Here is a 19516-nt window from a genome sequence, read left to right as displayed (position 1 = left end):
TCCTCACCGCACACACACACCTCCTCACCACACACACACCTCCTCACCACACACACACACCTCCTCACCACACACACACACCTCCTCACCACACACACACACCTCCTCACCACACACACACACCTCCTCACCACACACACACACCTCCTCACCACACACACACACCTCCTCACCACACACACACACTTCCTCACCACACACACACACCTCCTCACCCCACACACACACACCTCCTCACCACACACACACACCTCCTCACCACACACACACACCTCCTCACCACACACACACACTTCCTCACCACACACACACACCTCCTCACCCCACACACACACACCTCCTCACCACACACACACACCTCCTCACCACACACACACACCTCCTCACCACACACACACACCTCCTCACCACACACACACACCTCCTCACCACACACACACACTTCCTCACCACACACACACACCTCCTCACCCCACACACACACACCTCCTCACCACACACACACACCTCCTCACCACACACACACACCTCCTCACCACACACACACCTCCTCACCACACACACACACCTCCTCACCACACACACACACACACCTCCTCACCACACACACACACACACCTCACCACACACACACACCTCCTCACCACACACACACACCTCCTCACCACACACACACACCTCCTCACCACACACACACACCTCCTCACCACACACACACACCTCCTCACCGCAGACACACACCTCCTCACCACACACACACACCTCCTCACCACACACACACACACACCTCCTCACCACACACACACACACCTCCTCACCGCACACACACACACCTCCTCACCACACACACACACACCTCCTCACCACACACACACACACACCTCCTCCTCACCACACACACACACACCTCCTCACCGCACACACACACACCTCCTCACCACACACACACACACCTCCTCACCACACACACACACACACCTCCTCCTCACCACACACACACACACCTCCTCCTCACCACACACACACACACACCTCCTCCTCACCACACACACACACACCTCCTCACCGCAGACACAGACCTCCTCACCACACACACACACCTCCTCACCGCACACACACACCTCCTCACCACACACACACACCTCCTCACCACACACACACACCTCCTCACCGCACACACACACCTCCTCACCACACACACACACCTCCTCACCGCACACACACACCTCCTCACCACACACACACACCTCCTCACCACACACACACCTCCTCACCACACACACACCTCCTCACCACACACACACACACCTCCTCACCACACACACACACCTCCTCACCGCACACACACACCTCCTCACCACACACACACACCTCCTCACCACACACACACCTCCTCACCACACACACACACCTCCTCACTACACACACACACCTCCTCACCACACACACACACACACACCTCCTCACCACACACACACACCTCCTCACCACACACACACACCTCCTCACCACACACACACACCTCCTCACCACACACACACACCTCCTCACCACACACACACACACCTCCTCACCGCACACACACACACCTCCTCACCACACACACACACACACACCTCCTCACCACACTGCTCTCTCCAACCCCGCACCCATATCTCCCAACACTCCTGTGGCCCATCCATGCTCTCTCATGGTCCCTCATAAGCACCACCATATACCCTTCCACTCATCCCCCATGACCTCTCAGACCCTTTCTGCCCAATTCCACCCTTTTGTCCTCCCCATGAGGCACCTTACAGCCATCCTCGTGTCAACCTATGCCCCACCAACCATCCTGTGCCCTACACCCTCCATGTTAACTCATCTGACGTCCCACAGTGGCAAACCTTCGAACTATGCTGAGATTAAATAAAGTATTGCTGAATTTGATTTAAACAAGCAAAGGTTAGAACCCATTTAAATCCTTTAACACTGTCTTATTTCTAACTTATTTTTTAAACTGTGGAAAGTAATGCAACTACCTATTATTCCTCTTTTGTATCCAAGATTTGTACCTCGGTATTTGGACCTAACATGTTGCCATAATAGGCAGACATTTGTAAAAGCTTTTCACTGTACCTCTGCAATGGAGTACACATGACAATAAAGGATGTTCTATATTCTGAACCTCCTCTAACAGTTTATAATTTACAAAATCTTTAGTCATAATCCCACTTTGATGACTTTATAAGCAAATGGAACTGTCAATCAAGCTGTGAGCTGACTGAAATGCCATTGTGATATTAATAGGCTGTGAAATCAGCTTGGACACTCATTCTATAATGATAGCCCTGAGACCTACGTGAATGGAGTGAGACAACATTGTATTTTTTTTAACCACTGGGTAGGAGATTTGAATGTCTTGACAATTTGAAAACCTCTTTAACTTTTCTTTTGAAAGCTTTCTCAAGAGCTCCATTGAGCTTATTTAATTTTTAACGCTCATTCATGTCGACTTTTAACCAGCACAAACTGCACTTTATCTCTCCTAGGGGGCACATTACGTCCCCCCCCCAGGGTGTCCCAGACTGATATCCAACAGGGTACCGACCTCTCTAAAGGACTCAAGGAAGTTTAAACCTGCTCCTACAAGTCATGTTTGCTGCATATTAAATATGCCGAGTTACCTCCGTGAGCTAAAAGTGTGCAAATTGCAACTGTGCTGCATTCCCTGCAGCCTAAAAATAGCGAGAACTGTATTCAGGTGCAAGAAATTCAGATTGATGTCCCGAGTGCTATCTCAGTTAGGTTGGAGAGCATCTGTGAAACCGCCTCAGGCCATTATCTGTCAGCCTGTGATTTTGTGCTGTAAGGGATACTCTTTTCCGCCACCAATACCTATGATTCTGCTTCATTATAGTTTTCTCCATTTCAACAAGTTCATTCTGATGACTGAAGCTTGAAACTGTGTTTAACGGAATGGTAATCCTTACTGTGAACAGGCAGTGCCAGGGTAGCAGATCGTGAGAAATCTAAAGTCTGAATTTTGACTGAACGTCATTTTCTCCATCTGTCCCTCCCCAGCGACATTGTTCCATCTTCCAGAGGTTGTCGTAATTTTACCAGGTGATCTGTTACAAAGACAGAGCATGCTGCAGAAACACAGCAGGTCTGGCAGCAGCTCTGGAGGGAGGGTGGCCCGGTGGCTCAGTGGTTAGCACTGCTGCCTCACAGCGCCAGGGACCTGGGTTCGATTCCCGCCTCCCACAACTGTCTGTGTGGAGTTTGCACATTCTCCTCGTGTCTGCCTGGGTTTCCTCCGGGTTCTCCGATTTCTGCCCACAATCACAAAGATGTGCAGGTGACTAAATTGTCCGTAGTGTTCAGGAATTGTCCATCGGTGAATTAGCCATGGAAAATGCAGGATTATAAAAATACAGGGTGGGATTGGGTGGGCTGCTGTTCAAACTTGATGGGCCAAATGGCCTGCTTCTATGCTGTGGAAAAACAAACTTACCATTTTGAGTCCAGTATGACTTTTCTTCAGAAATAACTCAAGAGTGAGATGAAAGCTCTTATCCCAGGTATGTGCAACAATGACACTAGACGTCTGTACTCCAGGTGAGTGAGGCCATGTGGTCTGGTTTGGTGTCTGAAGCTTTGTGTTTTCAGATTATTGAAAAGTACTGGTCTAGCTTCTGAGTGGGCTCGTGAAGAGTAATCCAATAGGCAGCATTTGCACTGTTCTCGGGCTGTTGAATTTTTATTTGATCTGTGAAGTTGATTGGACATTTGGCTAAATGCCTCCAGAATATGAGATACCCTCTCTTTCTCTCGTTTGACTGTCACCGCTGTTCCAACTGTGATCAGTGTGAGCCGCAGCACAAAGCTGATTATTTTCAAGGCATAGATAGCTCCCAGCTTAGTTCGTCTGTGTACAATGCTGCCTTAATGGGCGCTCATTGTAAAATTGCACTCCGCTGTCTTAACCATTACTGCATCTGAAGCGTACTCGCTCACAGTGTGAATAGTGATCAGGTTGCAAGCTGTGAGGACCAGATAACTGAAAGCAGCTATTCTTCTTCATTTTGATGCTGCTGAATAAAGGAAAGATAGCTTTCATCTGCACTGTCAGCTATCTTTCAGAAAACATGGGCCGGTGAGACCTGTAGGCCCTGACTTCAAATGTGCTTTAAGACTGTACAAAAACTCAAAGAAAATAGGAGAATCCGTAAGAAGGACACCCCGGGGACCTTGAGGAAATTCTATCCTGTGTATATTAATAACTGCCGGCAGCTGTTATTATTGCTGTGAATTCTGAAGGACTTGGTGTCCAAATTGGGGCCTAATGGTGCAGCGAGTAGCTCAGTTATCACAATAATGTTCTCTTTCAGCATGGGGGAGTGAGAGATGAACCCGTCTTGGGAGACTGGAGGTTCTATGAACCTGCCAAGCCCACAGCCCAAGTCTAAGAAATTAGGCTTCAACCAAAAACTGAAACCATGCATTTGATGGAAAGCCACATTGACCAGGAAATAAATCTTAATGACAAGTCTTACACACATGCACACACATGCACACACACACATACGCGCACACACACATGTACACACACATGCGCACACACACGCACACACATGCGCGTGCATACACACACACACACGCGCACACACACACACACACACACAGACACACACACACACACACACACACACACACAGGGGTGTCACCTCTCTATATAAAAGAAGGCATGACTAAAGTTTGTTTCTTCTGCAACATTTCCACCAAAAGCCCAACAGGAATGTGGCAGTCTGGGGAGGGAAGGTAATTTTGGGTTCTTGACGCAGTGGGTGTCAGCTTCTCCTGCCCACCCCCTTTCCCAAGGATCTCCGTTCAGCTTCTCCTGAGTGAGAATCCGGAGTCAGATCAGATATTGCTCGGACTGAGCAGCTCGCGAAGTCAGAGGAGACTTTCTCATCCACTCGTTTCCCTTGTCTGCTTTAGGTCTCGGCCTTAGCATTATGGTCCGCACCCTCAGAATTTCGACCCTTTTTCACAGCTCTCTTTGGACATTGTTTAAATACCAGATGCTGCTGTGGTGCAGGTAGAGAGTTAGGCTTTCCCACTGTACACAATCACTGCAGGAAGAGTCAGTACCCATGGTTGTGAAGCTCGAACATTGTGGCTCACGTTTCTTACCCTGAGCAATGTCCTGCCTTGAATTTGATTGCCACCAATTCCTTTTGCCAATAATGTTCTTTCTCCAGATTCCAGCAGTCACAGAGCCATCGTCGTCCTTTACACTGGAGCCATTTCTCACTTGAGTCTCATGACATGCAAGAATTGAGTGTGATTCCATGTTGTGCTCAGAGTTGAATGAATGCACACGTGCAGCTAACCTCCAATGTTGGAGTTTCTGACAGTTGAATGTGAGGCCAGTGTCGCCCCCCCCACCCCCCCACCCACCACCCCCAAGCACTTGTGTTGTGGCAGCAGAGGTGTAAGATTGAGTTTCTCAAGACAAAACCATCTGTTATTCTAAATGAAGATGAAAAGATAAACACAGAGATGGCTGGAAAAACTCAGCAGGTCTGGCAGCATCTGTGGAGAGAGAAACATTTTAAAAATAAGGATCTACAAGGATGTTGCCAGGTTTGGAGGGTTTGAGCTATAAGGAGAGGTTGAAGGGGCTGTTTCCCTGGAGTATCGGAGGCTGAGGGGTGACCTTATTATTGAGGTTTACAAAATCATGAGGGGCATGGATAGGATAAATAGACAAAGTCTTTTCCCTGGGGTGGGGGAGTCCAGAACTAGAGGGCATAGGTTTAGGGTGAGAGGGGAAAGATATAAAAGAGACCTAAGGGGCAACTTTTTCACACTGATGGTGGTATGTGTATGGAATGAGCTGCCAGAGGAAGTGGTGGAGGCTGGTACAATTGCAACATTTTAAAGTTATCTGGATGGGTATATGAATAGGAAGGGTTTGGGGATATGGGCTGGGTGCTGGCAGGTGGGACTAGATCTGCAGTATTTTGCTTTTATAGATAGGTGGGCATCAGATGCAAAACAGAAAGCCCACAGCTAGTCAGTCTGCATCTGAAAGAGAAATTAATGTAAAAATTCTCATCTGCAGTCGCATCAGAACTCAGTATTTTCTCTTTACATTGCAGTGTGTTAACGTGCTGGTGAGGTACTCCAGCAGTCAGAAGCCAGGTGCTCTTACACGTCACCACCTGACAACTGGAAGTTGGGACCACATATCTGCATTTTGAAAAGGCTCAACGTTGTAGGAAGTTCTTCTGGTATGCAATCAAGGTTAGTCTTTCTTAAAGATATGTCTTTTTCTGACTGATTCACTGTCTGTCATTTCCCTTCCTCCCAGCATCTGACTAGGCACAGCTGATTGGAGGATTGGTAACATTTGCTGAGGTATTTCAGGTTTTAGCCAGTGAGCCAGTGATGCACAATATGGATAACTCTTCATATAAAAACATTACAATTTTATTGTATACTGCAGAGCGAGTTCAATGCAGGAATAAACATATTTTAACCAGAATTGTTTGAATAATGCGTTCTTGGCACTTGGCGGCTATATTGGTCTCCCATCCTGAAATGGCGAAGGGAATTGTTTCTGTCGTTAAACCCTTGAACTTCTGCCACTTTAACAGTACTCTGTCCACCTGGAGAGTTGGTCAGGTAATTTAGTTTGAGGTTCCTGGACATGCAGCAACTGAGTAAAAGTATTTAATGAAGTAATTTTACTGAATGCAACTAACGTGCACATACCCTATTTCATGTCAACCACAACTGCCCATCGCCCTCGCTCTCCTTAACCGATAGTGGCTGCCCAATTTTAAGCTTAAACTATGTGTCCTTAATTCAATTCTGTCCATGACTCCTCTGGGGCATTCAATGTACTCCCCAATCAGTGCTGTTACACTTCCTCTTTTTCTCTCTTTCCTATTTTGTCTGAGCGCCGAGCATCAGGAATATTTTAATGCCCACTTCTGCCCTTCTTCTGTTTCCGCTGATGGGTGAGTCCCCAACCAGAGGACACAGCTTAAAACTAAGGAGCAGGCCATTGAGGACAGAGATGAGGAGAAACTTCTTCACCCAGAGAGTGGTGGCTGTGTGGAATGCTCTGCCCCAGATGGCAGTGAAGGCCCAGTCTCTGGATTCGTTTAAGAAAGAGTTGGATAGAGCTCTCAAGGATTTTGGGATCAAGAGTTATGGAGATAAGGCAGGAACAGGATACTGATTAAGGATGATCAGCCATGATCATATTGAATGGTGGTGCAGGCTCGAAGGGCAGAATGGCCTACCCCAGCACCTATTGTCTATTGTGTATTCTTTAAACCAGATTTTTGTTTTAGCCACAACAGTATATTTCCTTATCTCTACCTGCACTGGCAACTTATGCATTGTATTACCTACAATCGATGCTTTCACATATACCGATGTGAACCCTGATTTAGACTTGCCTCTTTTCTCCCTTCGGAGAAAGCGAGGGCTGCAGATGCTGGAGATCAGAGTCGAGAGTGTGGTGCTGGAAAAGCACAGCAGGTCAGGCAGCATGCAAGGGAGCAGGAGAATCGACGTTTCGGGCATAAGCCCTTCATCAGCATTTCCTGTGCTTTTCTAGCACCCCACTCTCTTTTCTCCCATACGCTGATCATACCTGTTAACTGGCTATTCTCGATTCAAGTCCTCCATATCTCTCCCGTGCACTGTGGTATACATCTTTCTGATTTTATCTCTTGTTTCCTACTCTGTACCAGGTTAATTTACAACCTCCCCAATAGCACGAGCAAAACCCCGCCTCCTCCCTTTGCAAGAATCCCAGTGCTGGTTTTATTTTGCTGGGATCTATTCGGTTAGTCAAGGTCCCATTTCTTCCAGAATAAGCCCTGATATCCTAAGAATCTAGAGGCCTCCATCCTGCATCATCTTTCCATTCATGGACTCATCTGCTGTATCCACTGGATCCTATATTAACTTGTGTATGGAAGCAATCCAGAGATTGCCACTGTTGAGGGATTTCCTGTTCAGCTCCCATGTAGCTCCCTCTATTTTGACTGCAGGACCACGTTTCTCTTTCTCTCTATGTTATTCATCCCAATATAGAGGATGACTATCCATCCTACATCCCTCAGAGTGCTCAGCCACTGGTCAATTCCATCCTTGATTCTGGTCACAGGGAGGTAACTCCCCATTCTGGATTCACATTTGCAGTCACAGGCACACTGATACCGTCTATCAAATCACCAATGCTCTTGCAGTTGCCATGAGCACCCACTCGACATCAGAGCCACCCGGGGTACGATAGACTTGGCTTTGGCTGCACTTCCCTCGAGAAACATTGTTCATCTCATCCGTAATGCTGCTCGAATTCAGAAACCCAGAGGACGATTCCTCCATAAGCAGGTATCCAGCAGACAGGAAGTCTCCTGGAATTCCCAGATCACACAGGAAGTATTTTTAATGGAAGTTTGAGCAATTGTATCATTTCTAGGAGTTAGCCTTTCTAATGCTAATAAACCCTAGGAGTGTGCATTAACATTTCTAATACGGAGAAATATTGCTGATAGATAACATACTTTACCAGTTGTACTAAATATTGTATTAAAAACAAGTGGCTGATGAGTTTTATCTTCTATTTTCCCCATTATTAATAAGTAATAATTGTATTGTTGTAAGCTGCCAATTGTTTAGACTGAAGTCACTTAACTTTCATAACTAAGCAATTTGAGCTCAGCAGTTCACAGTGTGTAGTGTGCACAGAGCCAGCCCATGTTCAGAATACAGGTCTAACATTAGACCGGATTCTGGGATAGGACAGCGTTTGCTAAATAGTCCCGAGTGCGCTGAAAATAAAATTACAACATAAATCAATTAAAGATCATAGTGGCAGTGAGGTGTACTTGTATAGACTGACAGAGAGGTGCATTTGTATATATTGGAAGCTATGTATATTAATATAGTAGCACCCTGTTCTTTGCAGACAGAATAGATAAACATGTCCACACATAGTGCCTGTTTTAATGTAGAACGCGTGACAGCAATTTTTTGGTTCATTCCTCAAAGGCAATGCCTTGACCAGTCAGGCTTGACCTGACCGGTTTAAATTTAAACAAATTGGCAGTTAACTGCTGCTACTGTTTAGGTGGTGCATTCTCCATGGCTACATCTCCACCAATCACAGTCCGACCAAACAACACTGTCTTCACTTGCAATTTAAAATGTTATTCCCCTTTACAGTGATATTCTTGTGTCATGACCTGATTAGCCCAAGAGGAGCAGCTTTGACAAAGTGTGTCTTTTCTGAGTAATGTTCCGGTACTGCGTTACCAAACAACTGGAATGTTATCCATTCTGTTTATAAATAGACATGTTTTGCTCAATAAGATGTACACTCAGGGGAATGGGGGATTTGGGAGTCTGTGTTGCTCTTGATTAGTGGTGGCTCCTTCAGAGATTTCCCTTCTGCATACACAATTAACAATGTGATGAAGTAAAGGGATTCATGTTTCTCCGACAGCTGGTGACTCACAGCTGAGAGGAAGATTGGAGCTGCTGTTCATATGTTTCTATTTAATTAACCCATTGCTTTCATTGTGTGTCACTCTGATTGCGGGGGAGGGAAATAAAGTGCTAATCTAGATGGCTAAGGCTTAAGAGGTGGCCTGAAGGCCCATCACAATGCGCACACACGGCAATACATGTTCTCTTGAGACCATGATACATTGCTCTGCATTAAATTCTAAACAGCAACAGTTTGAAACAACAATTGTTTTACATGCTAGTAATGTAGCCTACGATAGGTCTGGTGTAACATAAAGGGGGATAGTACAGAGCTGTACTTAAGTCCTTAAGCAGAAACTCAGCCAGTAATCTATCACAATCTAACAATATCACAACAAGTTACTGATTATTCATCTCATTTTTACTTATGAGACATGGATGGCTACCTATGTCCTAACATAACAGCACCCTTTGACTTCAAAAAGACAGTATTCTGTTATCCGATGTGCATTGAGACATTTCGCTGTAAATGGTTATATAAATACAGACATAATTAATAAAGATCCAAATGATTTGGATTTTGTCCTGCAGACTGGCAAATCCTTTTCTTTTTCCCAATTCTCCAAACGATCGACACTTGCTGCCTTCTTAGTTGGTCGCCATGACAATGGTGCAATGAAGAAAGAGATTACGTCCCTCAGACAAACGTAGTTTTGAGATAAAGCCAAGGAAACCACTTGAGACCCACCCACTGCCAGTTATGCTGTTAGCTACATTTGGCTGGCCATTAAATGTGACACTCCACAGTTTTGACTTTGAGACTTCTTTTTTCATGCGCAGGTTTAACACCTTCCAAATTGTAATTAATATTTGTAAAAGTTATTTCGCATTCCTGATAGTTATAATCATCTCAGTTGAAGTGCCAGTCAGTTTTCATGAAATTAAGCATTCAATGTCCTTGCTCCCCCCATTGTGGCATTGTCACAGCCACCCCAATTAAAATACCCAACATCAGGGGCATCTGCCCAGACAGGCAGGAGTTTGGCACAGCAACTATAGAACAGGAACAGCGTTCAAGGCCAGGATGGTGTGCATTTTGGAGTTGATGTTCCCAAGCAGCTGCTGCCCTTGGCCTACTAGTTGCAGAGCTCATATGTTTGGAAGGTGCTGTCAAATCTACAATGATAAATCGCCACAGTACGGCTTATAGATGGCACACAATGCTGCCACTGTGCATAGCTGGCTGAATGAATAAGGTGATGGATGTGGTGCCAATCAAGCTTAGTCCTGAACCATATTGTGGATCTTGAGTGCTGTTGGAGCTGCACTTCTCCAGGCAATTGGAGAGTACTCTCTTACAATCCTGATTTGTCCCTTTCAAATGGTTGCCAGGCACTGGGGAGTGAAGACACATGAGTTAGAGTAGCCCTAGCCTCTCTGTTCTTGTAGCCACAATATATTTGGGACCTCATGTTGAGGTCGTCCAGGACGTTGGTCAGGCCTCTTCTGGGGTACTGTGTGCACCTCTGGCCGCCCAACTGCAGGAAGGATGTTATTAAGCTGGAGACGTTATTAAGCATGTTGGTGGGAATGGAGAGTTTGAGTTACAGGAAGAGGCTGGGTAGATTGGGACTTTTCTCACCGGAGAGTAGGAGGCTGGGAGGTGACCTTGTTGAGGTTTTTAAAAACATGAGCGGCATGTATAAGATCTTTTCCTTAGGGTAGGGGAGTTCAAAGTGAGGAGGAAAGATGTTAAATGGACATGATGGGTAACTTTTACACAGAGTGGTTGCAGAATGAACTGCCAGAGATTTGGTGGATGTGGGTACAGTTACAATGTTTAAGTATGGATAAGTTTATGAATAGGAAATGTTTGGAGGGATATGGGCCAAGTGCAGACACTTGGGACCAGTTTAGTTTGGGATGTCTGGTTGGCGTGGACTGTTTGGACCGAAGGGTCTGTTTCCAGGCTGCATGTCTATATTTATATGTTTGGCCCAGTTCACTTTCTGGCCAGTGAGACCCCACGAGGATGCTGATTAATGTTCGATTCTCTCTTGTTGGAGATGATCATTGCTTAGTGCTGATGCAACATGGTCCGATTTTAAAGACAGCGGTTCTTTTTCCAAACAGGAAGTGAGTGAAGCACTTAGGATTTTAAGACAATCGGACAAGTTTCATGCTCATTTTTTTTTTGGTTGACATGTATCTTTTAGAGAAACCTTTTGAAGTCGCAATGATGAAATCAGAATGCTGGTTCTTGTTACTAAAACCTCCCTTTGCGTTGACAAACATGAGAAGCTCAAGGAAACTAATTCCACATTAGTAAAGGGGTGACAGCTGGCAAAATGAGGATATTAAATGCACAGAAACAGCCTGTGTTCTCAGAACAGTACAAGGACAGTTCTTCAACTGTTGCTGTTGGCTTGCATTTGCTTTCCTCTTTCCTATCTGCTAATGATTCGATTGAATGTTCCAGCATGTCTCCCACTGCAGTTGGGATTAGGAAGCTGACAAACACATTGCAGTGTGCTGTCTGTTTCCATCAGGGCTTCATTTCTATTCCAGCTTAACTGTGTTATTGCTATGGAACAGGTAGAAATCTCCATCAGCGAAACAATGTCAACTCCAACCGAGTGACTTATACCATTTGTATTCAGCAACTTGGCCAAGGCACGATTTTGTAAAGAAAACTCAAGCAAAACGTTGAATGTCTCTGCAGCGCTGCCGAGGGAATGCTTACTTGTTGGATAGTGACAAAATGGTGGACGCATTTTGAAATGAGAAGTCTGCTCCTTGCATAGACACACTTTCTGAGGTATGGGGTTAAATAATTAGGGTAAAAATCACTGGATAGATTCCAGTCTAAATTCCTCCATGTCATGGCTCAAGAGTTTGAGGGACAGTGCGGAGACACCAATCAAGTCGTTAAACAAAATCTGAAAGAACTGCGGATGCTGTAACTCAGAAGCAAAAACAGAAGTTGCTGGAAAAGCTCAGTAGTTCTGGCAGCATCTGTGAATAGGCACTCTTTCTGAGGAATGGAGTTAAATAATTAGGATAAAGTCATTGTGGAAAGTTTTGGCAGGTAACAGCATAATGACCACATATTAATGATTCGATTCAAGATTGCTGTAAAAAGCTGGGCAGGTCTGGCAGCATCTGTGGAGAGAAATCAGATTTAACATTTCGAGTGACCTTTCCGCAGAACTGAACTTCCTCAGATCACTGTACCCGAACCGTTAACCGATTCCTCTCCACAGATGCTGCCAGACTTGCCCAGCTTCTGACGAGACATTAATATGTGGTCATTATGCTGTTTAGAGGAATTTAGACTGGAATCTCATTTATAAATTGTTAGTAATGGTTTTTAAACTGTAACAAGTATAATTTTTTTTTAAATCTTGCTTTACAATCCTGCCTCTTTTCCCCTCTCGGTCTCTACCATTATCTTTATTTCTCTTTTTCCGCTGAATTTGACTTTTACCCAACTTTCAATCAATGTCATTGGTTATAGATGGAGATCGTCGTCACATCATTCCTGAAGCTATGATCCCTTGAAACATCATTATCAGCCCACACTTCAAGGGAACCATTCTAACTGGAGGCATTCTCCCATTCTGGACAAAGCTAGAACCCTCGGCTGGAAAATTCCCCCACCCCCCATACCCCCCATCCCTATCACGGTGACTGGCCATCAGGAGGCAGGGTGGTCTGTAAAATTAGTGGAGTGCTATGCCTGTCATTGACCTGCCTGTGTGGGTGTTTTGTCACTGCCCATCTTACATTGAGCAATGGCCTCTCATGACATTCCCATTCAAGTCCCAAGGGTGGTCACCTGGATGGAAACTGAGCAATTCAGTGATTTGCCAACATAATCAGTTGCTTCAGAACCACAGTGTTGGTAGGTGTGAGATGTTGTCATACTTGTTCACACAGTAACTAGAAAGAGGCACCCACAAGGAGTCTGACTTGTAATTGGAAGGGCTTTTTGAGGTAGATAGACCGTTTTAAAGGATAAGCTTAAGGAAAGTCAAGATATTAATAAACATTCTGTTATCAAGAAACATATTGTGCATTTTTTTAGATACAGTCATAGAGTTATACAGCATGGAAACAGATCCTTCAGTTCAGCTCATTCATTCTGACCAGATACCCTAAATTAATCTAGTCCCATTTTCCAGCACCCGGCCCATATCCCTCCAAACCCTTCCTATTCATGTACCCATCCAGATGCCTTTTAAATGTTGTAATTATACCAGCCGCCACTATTTCCTCTGCCAGCTCATTCCATACCCATACCACCCATATGTGTAAAAGTTGCCCTTTAATTCCCTTTAAAATCTCTCCCCCCTCACCTTAAATCTATGCCTTCTAGTTTTGGACTTCCTTACCCTGGGGCAAAGACCTTGGTTATTCACCTTATCCATACCCCTCATGATTTTATAAAACTAATCCTCTGATGCTCGAGTGAAAACAACCCCAGCCAATTCGGCCTCTCCCTTAGCTCAAATCCTCCAACCCCTGGCAACATCCTTGTAAATCTTTTGTGAACCCTTTTCACTTTAACAACATTTTTCCTAAAGGTGGAAGACCTGAATTGAACACAGTATTCCAAATGTGGCCAAACCAATGTCCTGTACAGCCATGACATGTCCTCCCAACTCCTTTACTCAATGCACACACCAATGAAGGCAAGTGTGCCAAATGCCTTCTTCACCACCTTGTCTACCTACAACTCCACTTTTAGGGAACTATGCACCTGTACCCCAAGGTCTCTTTGTTTGGCAACACTCCCCAGGTCCCTACTATGAAGTACATAAGTCCTGCCCTCCCAAAATGCAGCACCTCACATTTATCTAGATTAAACTCCATTTGCCACTCCTCCGCTTACTGGCCCATCTGATCAAGATCCCGTTATACCCTGAGATAACCTTCTTCAATGTCCACTACATCACCAATTTTGGTGTCATCTGCAAGTTTGTTAAGAATTAATCCTATAATCACATCCAAATCCTTTATATCAATAATAAAAACACAGTGGATCCAGCATTGATCCTTGTGATACACCACTAGTCACAGGGCTCCAGTCTGATAAATAACACTCTACCACCATCCTCTGTCTGCTATCTTTTTGCCAATTTTGTATCCAATTGGCTCACTCTCCCTGGATTCTCTGTGATAAGATCATAAGACTGTAAGACGTAGGAACATAAATTAGGCCATTCAGCCCATCGAGTCTGCTCTGCAATTCAATCATGGCTGATAGGTTTCACAACCCCATTCTTCCACTTTTTCCTCTGTAACCCTTGATCATCTTGTTACTCAAGAACCTAACTATCTCGGTCTTAATGATCTAACCTTACTAACCAGTCTACTATGCAGAATCTTGGTGAATGCCTTGCTGAAGTCCATATAGACAACCTCTACCGCTCTGCCTCATCAACCATCTTTGTCATCTCTTCCAAAACTCAATCAGTTTAGTAAGACACAATTTCCCAAAGTCATGTTGACTATCTCTAATCCGTCCGTCTTTCCAAATGCAAGTAAATCCTGTCCCTCAGAATTCCCTCCAACAGCTTATTGATATCAGGCTCACCAGTCTGTAGTCCCCTGGCTTTTCCTTATCGACAATGGCAGCACATTAGCCACCCTCCAGTCTTCGGGCACCTCCCTGGTGCCTGGGAGTTGATAGAAATATTTCAGCAAGGTGCCAGAAATTTCTTTTGAGCTTCCCCCAATGTTCTGAGATACACGTGACCAGGTCCCTGAATTTATCTATCTTTATGAATTTTAAGATCTCCAGTACCTCCTCTTCTGTAATATGGACTCTTTTCAAGACATCACTATTTATTTCCCCAAGTTAATATCTTTCTTGAAGAAAAATTTTACAAATTAAATAAATGAATCCTTACCCTCGTGTGTGTACCCTATTGTAGAGCAAAACAACTTTGTTTTAGTCATTCACGGGATGTGGGTGCCACTTGCCCATCTTTAATTGCCCAGAGGGCATTTAAGAGTCAACCACCTTGCTGTGGATCTGGAGTCATGTAGGTCAGACCAGGTAAGGATGGCAGTTTCCTTCCCCGAAGAATGTTAATGGACCAGATGGATTTTTTAAGGGGAGGTGATGATCTAGTGGTATTATTGCTGTGCTGTTAATGCAAAGACCCATATAATGTTATGGGGACCCAGGTTCAAATCCCACCATGGCAGAAGGTGGAATTTGAATTCAATTTTTTAAAAAAACTAAACGATATGCAATTAGTTTATTCTAACCCTGTAATGATTTGGACTACCTTTGAATAAGGATATAAGGCCCTGATAGGTTTAATACTGAAGTGTGCCTTAAGCATCATCCTCTGTGATTGTATCATATGGACATGGTGACAGAATATCTCAGGATTTCAAAGGTCAAGGATCACCATGCAGTTCCTCCTCATTGCTCTGATGGACATTGTCTCAATAACAATGTTGTTATGAATAGACAGACCGTAGGTTTATGTTTACAATTTGATTACCGTGGTGGCCAGTCACTGACCATATTTATGTAAAAGTGCCAATGTACAGTCGGTTCTGATATAACATGATTGTTACATTCTCACGCGATCTCGCTTTACAAGAAAATCACACAATAACCGCGCCACTTAAACTACTAGGGCCAGAATTGCATTATAGCCAATACACATAAAGAAAGGTTGTGTTCTACAAATAACAGTCTAAATTCTTCAATCGTGTTAAAGCCAATTCGCACTGAGGAAACACACATTGTTGCAGAACAGACTGAACTTTTACGATGTAGGGGTATGGGTGGGTTGCGCTTCGGCGGGGCGGTGTGGACTTGTTGGGCCGAAGGGCCTGTTTCCACACTGTAGGTAATCTAATCTAATCTAATCAAAATAAAACAAAGACATATAATATATACATAAGACAATTTGGATGTCTCATAACTTAAACTTAAAAGGCAAAAAAGAAAAGTTCAACCTTTTTTCCAGCAATATAATTTACGGACAATCAACCCCAGTGAAACATCACTCCTATCTTAGTTTAGAATTCCTCATTAAATTGATAAAGTCGCAATTGTTTCCTTTTGCTAAGTTTTGCACACTCTCTCCTTTACTGTCTCAACTTGAGATACAAAGCCCCCTAGACTGTTTGCAGTGAGATTTAAGAAATAAACAAGAGGCTTTAACAACTTCTAAGCCACTTCACATCACATCTGCAGAAATGGATCATTGTCCAGCTGCTACTGGCCCCTGGGCTCCTCTTAGCTAATAAACTTCAATAATCAGCAACTACTTCGCCAGGTAGCTTGTTAAGTCACATGATTCCTTGGAAAGGCTACCTTCTGCACACAATTCCAAATGACATTTTCAAACACATGCAAGACTTGTTGACACATTGGGAAACACTCAAGGATAATGATCAGGGAATGCATATTGTGATCAAGTGCTTACAAGCAGAAGGGCACCCCCTGAATAACAAGTGTGATCTCTACAAAGAATGTATTTCCTGAGTGAGACAGCTGTGAGTGTTGAGTCAACAGTGATGGTATTATGGAGGACTGAGAAGACCATCGCCATGAAGGAGAACTCCACTCTAAAGTCAGTTCATGACTTCCAAAGATTGTTTGGTAACCAATTGGTACAATTATTGCTTCATTCAGAATAGAATCCTTGAGACAACTTCTCAAGAAGATGCAAGAGTGATATTGGAGACCACATCGAGACAATGCTTTTCAGAGGTTCAAGAATGTACTGACATCCACAGATGCCCTAGATCACTGTATTTGGCAGCTGATCCTTCAGATCTATGTTTTGGAGTTGGTCTCTTCTAAGAATAGCCAGACAAACATTGCAAATCAATCTATTATGCGTCATGAGCATTCGCAGACACTGCAGCTGTGATTGAGAAGGAAGCTCTCTCAGTTGCATGAACTTGAGAGAGACTTGTGGACGGCAGAGTGGCTTAGTAGCTAGCACTGCTCCCTCACAACATTAGGGACCTGGTTCGATTCTAGCCTTGGGTGACTGTCTGTGTGTATGTGGAGGAGCTGGTATTGTACTGGGGGAGGGGGGGGAGGTGACAAAATCACATAACACCAGATTATAGTCCAATAGGTTTATTTGGAAGCATCACTCCTTCATCAGGTGGTTGTGGAGTATAAGATCATAAGACACAGAATTTATAGCCAAAGATTACAGTGATATACTGAACAAACCAAGATTATTGTTAAGTCTTACATCTTTTAGAATGGGTTGCAGGTTTTGGTTCATTAAAATATAAATCCCAGAACTTCTTTTAAGTCACATTCTTGAGATAACTTAAGACTTTATTTAAAAAAAAGGTGACATCTCAGCTCAGACAATGCATTAATGGTGTGAGGATAGAGTCTGTCTGTATCATAATCTTGAGTCAGACTGGTTCTATTTCCAAAGTGGAATTTATAAAATATTACTTGGATTGACTGCCTGCAGGTTGTGCATTTTTTGAGCAAAATAGAATGTATCTGCAAATACAATTCTGCAAATACAAATTCACCGCATAGACTTAAGTGTGTGTGTTTGTGTGTGTGTGTGCAAGAGAGACAGATGAATGTGTGCATGTTCTTGTGCACATGAGAGACTGTGTGTTTGCATGTGTGCAAGCATGGTGAAGTGTGTTTGTGAGTGTGATGGAGCATAAGCTTGTGAGAGGATGTGTGCATAAGTGTGAATGTGGAGGGTTGCATGTATGTGTGTATAAGAGACAGTGCATGTATGAGAGAGGGTCTGCATGAGTGTGTGAGTATGTAAGAGCGTGTCTGTATGTGTGCTTGTGTGTGCAAGAAAGTGTATAGTGTAGTGGGGTCACCTGTAGGGTGACATGAACCCAAGGTCCTGGTTGAGGCCATTCCCCAGCATGGGTACCCCATGGTACTATTGGCTATCAGCCTCTGTTGGCCACTTTTCATTGTTGCCTATCCTGAAGTCTGCCTTGAAGGATGGTCAGCTGAAGATCAGAGGCCAAATGTCTAGGACTGCTGAAGTGGGAGGGAGCACCCTGTTTGGTGATCATTACGTGGTGTCCATTTATCCGTTATTGCGTCTGCTTGGTCTCGTCAATGTACCATGCCTCAGGGCATCCTTGCCTGCAGTGTATGAGATAGACAACATTAGCCAAGTCACATGAGTACCTGCCACATACACGGTGGGTGGTGTCCCACGTGTATTGGTGGTATCAGTGTTGACCATCTGAAAGGTCTTGCAGTGGTTGCCATGGCAGGATCGTACTGTGTTGTGGCCGATGTTGTCTGGAAGGCTGGGCAGTTGGCTGCAAACAGTGATCGGTTTGAGGTTTGGTGGTTGTTTAAAGGTGAGAAGTGGAGGCGTGAGGAAGTTCTTGGCGAGATGCTCATCCTCATTAATAATGTGTTGCAGGCTGCGAAGAACATGGCGTAGTTTTTCAGCTCCTGGGCAGTACTGGACAACGAAGGGTACCCTGTCGGTTGCAGCACGTGTCTGCCTCCTGAGGAGGGCATTACAGAGTTTGCACATCCTCCCTGTGTCTGCGTGGGTTTCCTTCGGGTGCTCCAGTTTCCTCCCACAGTCCAAAGTTGTGCAGATTGGGTAGTTTGGCCATCTTAAAATGCCCATATTGTCTAGGGATGTGCAGGTTAGGTGGATTAGCCATGGGTAATGCGGGGTTACAAGGATAGGGTAAGGGGCCGGGTGTGGGTGGGACGCTCTTCAGAGGGTCAGTGTGGATGAATGGGCTGAGTGGCCTGTCCCCACACTGTAGGTATTCTACGATGATTCTAAGATTTTATGAAATGACATTACCATGTATTGTACTGAGCGCAGAGTATTACAGTTGAACTCTCACAATCGCTGCAGTCTCAGCTAGTTTCCGTGAGGAGTGATTGTGATTAGCATCACAGAACTGAAACACATATCCAGTCAATACTTTAAGTTGAGAAAACACGATGTAATTTGGAGTTTTGACTGGGGCAAGAAATAACATTAATCTATTGAAG

General features: G+C 44.5%; 1 protein-coding gene across 4 annotated transcripts in view; it reads left to right on the top strand.

The window, feature by feature from the left end:
* LOC140453171 (RNA-binding Raly-like protein) overlaps positions 1-19516 on the top strand; it is a 1408367-nt gene that overhangs the window by 451442 nt on the left and 937409 nt on the right. For 3 of the 4 annotated variants that reach the window (XM_072547650.1, XM_072547651.1, XM_072547653.1), the window contains one exon: positions 6150-6294. The gene's annotated coding sequence lies outside the window, so the exon portion shown is untranslated. Of the gene's footprint in view, positions 1-6149; positions 6295-19516 lie in introns of those variants that run through there. The other variant, XM_072547652.1, reaches the window with a different exon arrangement.

Source organism: Chiloscyllium punctatum, chromosome 26, assembly GCF_047496795.1.
Source record: "Chiloscyllium punctatum isolate Juve2018m chromosome 26, sChiPun1.3, whole genome shotgun sequence".
In the NCBI taxonomy this organism is placed as follows: Eukaryota; Metazoa; Chordata; class Chondrichthyes; order Orectolobiformes; family Hemiscylliidae; genus Chiloscyllium; species Chiloscyllium punctatum.
The sequence above is the reverse complement of the archived record's forward strand: the minus strand, read 5'-3'. Positions and strand labels throughout refer to the sequence as shown.